Below are 7,163 nucleotides of genomic sequence, written 5' to 3' on the forward strand. Positions count from 1 at the left end.
TAACACAGTGGAGGCTGTTGAGGGGAGGACGGCTCATAATAAAGGAGTCAATGGAATGTTATGAGCCACATGAAACCATGGAAACCAGGTGTTTGATGTGTTGATACCATTCCACTGACTCCATTCTAACCATTATTATGAACCATATTCCCCTCAGCAGCCTCCACTGATACACACACAGACACACACATATTACACAGACACACAAACACATATATACAAACACCACCATAACAAGAGGTAAACGAGAGCTGCAGGACTCATTAATTAATAACGTGAGTATTATTAGAGAGAGAGAGAACACCTCAGGCTGGTATTGCACTGTATTCAGTATGGCACTGCTGTGTGTGTGTGTGTGTGCCCTCAGTGTGTTTTCTGTCTAATAGACTAGACTCTCTCTGGGTACCAGACCCAACAGTACTCAGAAACAAATCCCGTTCTAATTTAACACTCCAATGATACCCTTTCAGTTCTGCTGGTTTATTAATGAAACCTCACGATGACTCCGACCCTCGTGGTTGGCGTTCCAAATGGTGCCCTATTCCCAATATAGTGCACTACTTTAAACCAGAGCCCAGAGGGAATAGGGTGCCAGTTAGGATTCCCWCATGTTCTGAAAGGTTTACAAGCTCTAATTTTCAATGAGGAACATCACGTAATTGAAAAGGAAACGGTGCAACTCACGCTCACCATTATAAAGATGGACGTTTTGACCTTCAATGGCTTKCATCAGAAACCTTAGATCATGTAATGAAATACACTGAAAGCAATCAGCATTTCAAGTGTAGTGCACTGACTGAAATGATCTGTGCATAACCCATATTCCAATCCACAGCAGTATATAAACAGACAAACAATCGATGAAGGAATCAAGGCCGATGGCAGGTGCATTCAAATCTGACCCTACGAGGTCCAGAGTACTGCTGGTTTTCTGTTATACCTGATAATTGATTGCACACACCTGGTGTCCCAGGTGTAAATCAGTCCCTGATTAGGGGACGAATGAACAAAAACAGTGGARCTTTAAGGTCCAGATTTGAATTGCGTTGGTAYGGTAGTACTTAATTATGTTGTAATTCTAACAGYTTCCACTAGGTGGCAGTGTTGGATGWAGAGCCCAATACTGCAGAGTGTGTATTTGCCCAGAGGAGCCAGAAAGTCTGCTTGTTAGGTTGATGAACTTTGGTGCCAGACTGCCAGAAGGTCAATGACACTGTTAAAACCCTGATTGACTAAATGTACTAAGGACTGACACAGAGAATAGATCACAACAATTACTACATGATAACAATGTTTTGGGATGATGATGATGATGATGGTGAGAATGATGAAGGTCAGCCAGGTCCAGAGATGTGTTCTTTGATCCAGCCGGTGAGTTTGGTGACGCGGGTGTAGACGCCGTAGTAGTCGGCCCGGCCACACCCCTTTCCCCAGCTGACCACGCCCGCTAGGAACCAACGACCCGAGTTCTCCTGGCAGACCAACGGACCGCCCGAGTCACCCTGGGAAAGGGAGGGAGGGAGAGAGAGACAGGGGAAGGAAGGGGGAGGGAGGCAGCATAGAACAAAGTAAAAGAGAGAGACAGAGCGAGAGAGCGACAGAGAGAGAGAGTGAGAGAAAGAGAGACAGGGAAGGAAGGAGGAAGGAGGCGGCATAGAGAAAGTAAGAGAGAGATGATGAAAAAGTGTTCAATTAGCAGAAAGGTTCAGATATTAGAGAACATTGAACTTGCTGCTTTCTCTTTTCCGGCTCTACTACTCAGAAACCCCCTGTACCCTCCCTCACCTGAGGTGCCAACCAATCAATCTGTGGTCTACTCTAAAATCACTTCCTGTACCCTCCCTCACCTGAGGTGCCAACCAATCAATCTGTGGTCTACTCTAAAATCACTTCCTGTACCCTCCCTCACCTGAGGTGCCAACCAATCAATCTGTGGTCTACTCTAAAATCACTTCCTGTACCCTCCCTCACCTGAGGTGCCAACCAATCAATCTGTGTTCTACTCTAAAATCACTTCCTGTACCCTCCCTCACCTGAGGTGCCAACCAATCAATCTGTGGTCTACTCTAAAATCACTTCCGTACCCTCCTCACCTGAGGGCGCCAACAATCAATCTGTGGTCTACTCTAAAATCACTTCCTGTACCTGACAGGCATCCTTCTCTCCGCTGCGGTAGCCGCGCACAACATCCTGGGAGTGACCATGTAACCGTAGGAACGGAAGCAGGCCTCCTCGCTCACCAGACGCACGTCCACCTTCTGCAGCACGTTACTGGGAGGTGCCTGGGGTCAGAGGTCAAAGATTAGAGGTCAATCACAGTGTTTCCATGGAGAGTTACAGGTAGCTTCCTTAGCTGGAATCAAGCTTTACTGTTCATCCAACTGGTGGAAGCGTATTGGGCATGATAGGTTACCTTTCTTAAAATACATTTTCGTTTTTTTTGCTCTTCTGTTTTGTAAGTATTTGTGCTGCTGCAAGTGTTTGGTGGACTATATAGAACTGAATACATGAAAAGATCTTTGCCTTTATAAAACCTCTCTAAACACCCTACTCCCACCCTCCTCACCTCCTTCACGTAGTGCCCCCCAGCCCGTGACCCAACAGAGCAGCTCAGTTCTTGCTGGTGTGTAGGTGATGGCAGGCAAGCGGGCGGGCCAGGGTCCCTGGAGCTGCAGGTCTCTCCAGTCGCAGCAAAGCCAAGTCATAATCGTGTGTCTCGTCATCGTAGTACTGGTGCAGGAGGATCTGTTGCACCCGAATGGCATCCTCCATCTGACTGCTGCGGTTCAATAGGAACTTACCTAGGTAGACCGTCCACGCTCTGGAGAGAGGACTGGGGGAGAGGGGGAGATGGATGGGGAGAGAGGGAACATTTTAATTCTCTCTCTTCCTGTTTACACGCTAGGAAAGTAAAGACTTGAGGTGGTGGAGGGGGAAAGAGAGGGATGGAGGAGGGGAGATGAGAGGAGAGCAGAGGAGAAGGAGAGGAGAGGAGAGGAGTCGAGAAGAGGAGATGAGAGGAGCAGAGAGGAGATGAGAGAGAGGCGAGAGGAGATGAGAGGAGCAGAGAGGAGATGAGAGGAGCAGAGAGGAGAGGAGAGGAGACGAGAGGAGGAGGAGGGAGAGGAGAGGAGAGGAGAGGAGAGGAGAGGAGAGGAGAGGGAGAGGAGAGAGAGAGAGGAGAGGAGAGGAGAGGAGAGGAGAGGAGAGGAGAGGAGAGAGAGGAGAGACAGAGAGGTTAAGAAGAATAAGGAAAAGGGAATCGTAGCAACAAGAAGCAAAACAACATTAAAACAAAAACAACACTTCTTGTTGCTCTGTTCCTGTACTCCACGGTCGTCATAGAAACATGGGCAGCGGAGACCACCCATTGGCTGGGAACCAGAGCCCCCCCACAGACATGACGTCCACTGATCTGAAGGCTGACCTGCCATGGCCACTCCCCTTCAGTAGCGTTGACTCCTCCCACAACGCGACTGGTGAACTGCCTCAGACCACAGTCTGGCAAGAGGACACACACACAGGTACGGAAACACACACACACACACAGGTACGGAAACACCACACACACACACAGGTACGGAAACGCAAACACACACACAGGTACGGAAACACACACACACACACAGGTAACGGAAACGCAAACACACACACAGGACGAAACGCAAACACACACACAGGTACGGAACACACACACACACACACACACAGCACACACACACACACACACAGGTACGACGCAAACACACACACAGGTACGAAACACCACACACACACAGGTACCGGAAACACAAACACACACAGGTACGGAAAACACACACACACACACAGGTACGGAAACACAAACACACACAGGATACGAAAACAAAACACACACACCAGGTAACGGAAAACACACACACACACACACAGGTACGGAAACACACACACACACACACAGGTACGGAAACACAAACACACACACAAGGTACGGAAACACACACACACACACACGCAAAACACACACACACAGGTACGGGAAACACAAACACCACACACAGGTACAGAAACCACAAACACACACAGGTACGGAAACACAACACACACAACAGGTACGGAAAAACACAACACACACACACAAGGTACGGAAACCACACACACACACACAGGTACGGAAACACACACACCACACAGGTACGAAACACACACACACACACAGTACGCGAAACACAAACCACACACACAGGTACGGCAAACACACACACACACCACACGCAAACACACACACAGGTACGGAAACACAACACACACACAGGTACAGAAACACAAACACACACAGGTACGGAAACACACACACACACACAGGTACGGAAACGCAAACCACACACAGGTACGGAAACACACACACACACACACACACACACACACACACACACAGGTAGGAAACGCAAACAACACGACGGAACACACAACAGTACGGAACACACAACACACCACACAGGTACGGAAACACAAACACACACACAGGTACGGAAACACAAACACACACAGGTCGGAAAACAAACACACACACAGGTACGGAAACACAAACACATACAGGTAAGAAACACACACCACCACACAGGTACGAAACACAAACACACACACAGGTACGAAACAACAAACACACACAGGTACGGAAACAAAACACACACACAGGTACGGAAAACACAAACACCATACAGGTACAGAAAACACACACACACATACAGGTACAGAAACACAAACACACACACAGGTACGGAAAACAAACACACACACAGGTACGGAAACACAAACACACACAGGTACGGAAACACACACACACACACACACAGGTACGGAACGGCAACACACACTATACCGTCGTACAATCGCACACACACACAGATACGCACTCAGATACGCACACCAGCACAAACAAGAGATACTTAAATGAGCATGAGAGAGACATTGTAGTGTGTGTGTTGTGTGTGTGTGTGTGTGTGTGTGTGTGTGTGTGTGTGTGTGTGTGTGTGTGTGTGTGTGCGTCTTTCTTCTCTCAACCACAGTGTCCTCTCATCGGAGGCATCAGGACAAGTCGGTGATGAAGTCACACTCTGGGTTAGGCTTCTTCAGACACGTCCCGTCAGCACAACATACGTCTTGTCTGTACACTGCACACCTAGAGACACACACACACATACTCTTGTCTGTACACTGCACACCTAGAGACACACACACATACGTCTTGTCTGTACACTGCACACCTAGAGACACACACACATACGTCTTGTCTGTACACTGCACACCTAGAGACACACACACATACGTCTTGTCTGTACACTGCACACCTAGAGACACACACCACATACGTCTTGTCTGTACACTGCACACCTAGAGACACACACACATAATGTATCAATACACCCACAACCTGTACACACACACACACACACACACACACAGGCACCACAAACACCACACACACAAGTTTACCCTCAGTGCAGTTCTCTTCATCCATGGCCTCAAGGCAGTCTGGGTGCTGGTCACACACCTTGAAGTAGTCAACACACTGACTGTCCTCTGGACACTGGTACTGGGCTATACACACTGGACACCACACACATACACACACACACACACAGAGTGTTAATCAGCCATTTGGTGATATATGCTACACAGCCCAGTGATTGTCTCTAACTTGAAACAGGTCTTTTTAACATTTTATAATTACTAATATATTTTTATTAATTGTTGAATGTTCCTCCCATCTCGCTAGATGTCATTGAGTAATGTATGAAGACATTTTAGTTCCACAGAGATTTCCATGGGATTTGGCCTTTTGAACAATCATAGCTACATGCACTAGGCTCAATGAAATGTAAATGCTTATAAATGTTTCACAATTTAAATGTCAATGAATGTGTTTTTAGCTTGGTAAACTGACCACAGTTCCTCTCGTCCAGTCCGTTCGGGCAGTCTTTGATGCCGTCACAGGCTGGAAACACACAGACCATTTAGAAGTACACAGGAAACTGACCAGGACAGGCTGCAACACACAGACCATTTAGAGTACACAGGAATTGACCAGGACAGGCTGCAACACACAGACCATTTAGAGTACACAGGAACTGACCAGGACAGGCTGGAACACACAGACCATTTAGAGTACACAGGAACTGACCAGGACAGGGCTGGAACACACAGACCATTTAGAGAACACAGGGAACTGACCAGTACAGGCTGCAACACAACAGACCCATTTAGAGTACACAGGAACTGACCAGGACAGGCTGGAACACACAGACCATTTAGAGACACAGGAACTAGACCGGACAGGATGGAACACACAGACATTTAGAGAACACAGGAACTGACCAGGACAGGATGGAACACACAGACCATTTAGAGAACACAGGAACTGACCAGGACAGGATGGAACCACACAGACCATTTAGAGAAACAGGAACTGACCAGGACAGGATGGAACACATGAACACACGCACTTTCAAGACACCCAACATAGAGTACATGAACATCTTTCAAATGTAGGAAGTATTATTTTATGGAATATGCTTCCTACCCCAGTGGAGGCTGCTGAGGGGAGGACGCTCATAATAATGGTTGGAATGGAGTCAGTAGAATGGTACCAAATCATCAAACACCTGGTTCCATGTGGTTCATAACATTCCATTCCGCCATTATTATGAGCCGTCCTCCCCTCAGCAGCCTGTTACCACCGGTAGTATGTAATACAAAACACACCTTACTGTATGTCATAAGCACATCATTCTTCCACTTCTCAATCTCTTTCAAGCTTGTCACGGAACATCATTTCAGCACACAACCTAGAAATCACATAAACACCTCTTGTTCAAAATAACTCCCGATCTGATTGGACTTGAACAGACGAACAGTCGTAGAAGAGATGACCTATAGCACCTTCACGCCTAACTCTGGTCTGAGGTCAAACCGTTGACCAATGTCTGTCATCCAGGCCCCAGACTCACGATCTGAATTGGTTGAAGAAGGCGTGTAGTGGACTTGGAGTCCAGGCCCTGTGATTGAACCTCGGACGTCATGACAACGCTGGTTGCCGTGGAGAGGAGGTATCGAGGCGCTCCAGCATACGGCTGGGAGACCTCTCGTCCCACAGAACCTGAGGTCAGAGACACAGGTCAAAT

General features: G+C 47.6%; 1 pseudogene; it reads right to left on the reverse strand.

Annotated features, from left to right (window-relative positions):
- Positions 1 to 464: 464 nt before the first annotated feature.
- Positions 465 to 7,149, reverse strand: LOC112079732 (transmembrane protease serine 6-like; annotated as a pseudogene).
- Between the last annotated feature and the right edge of the window lie 14 nt (positions 7,150 to 7,163).

This window comes from Salvelinus sp. IW2-2015, unplaced genomic scaffold, assembly GCF_002910315.2.
Source record: "Salvelinus sp. IW2-2015 unplaced genomic scaffold, ASM291031v2 Un_scaffold9267, whole genome shotgun sequence".
Lineage (NCBI taxonomy): Eukaryota > Metazoa > Chordata > Actinopteri > Salmoniformes > Salmonidae > Salvelinus > Salvelinus sp. IW2-2015.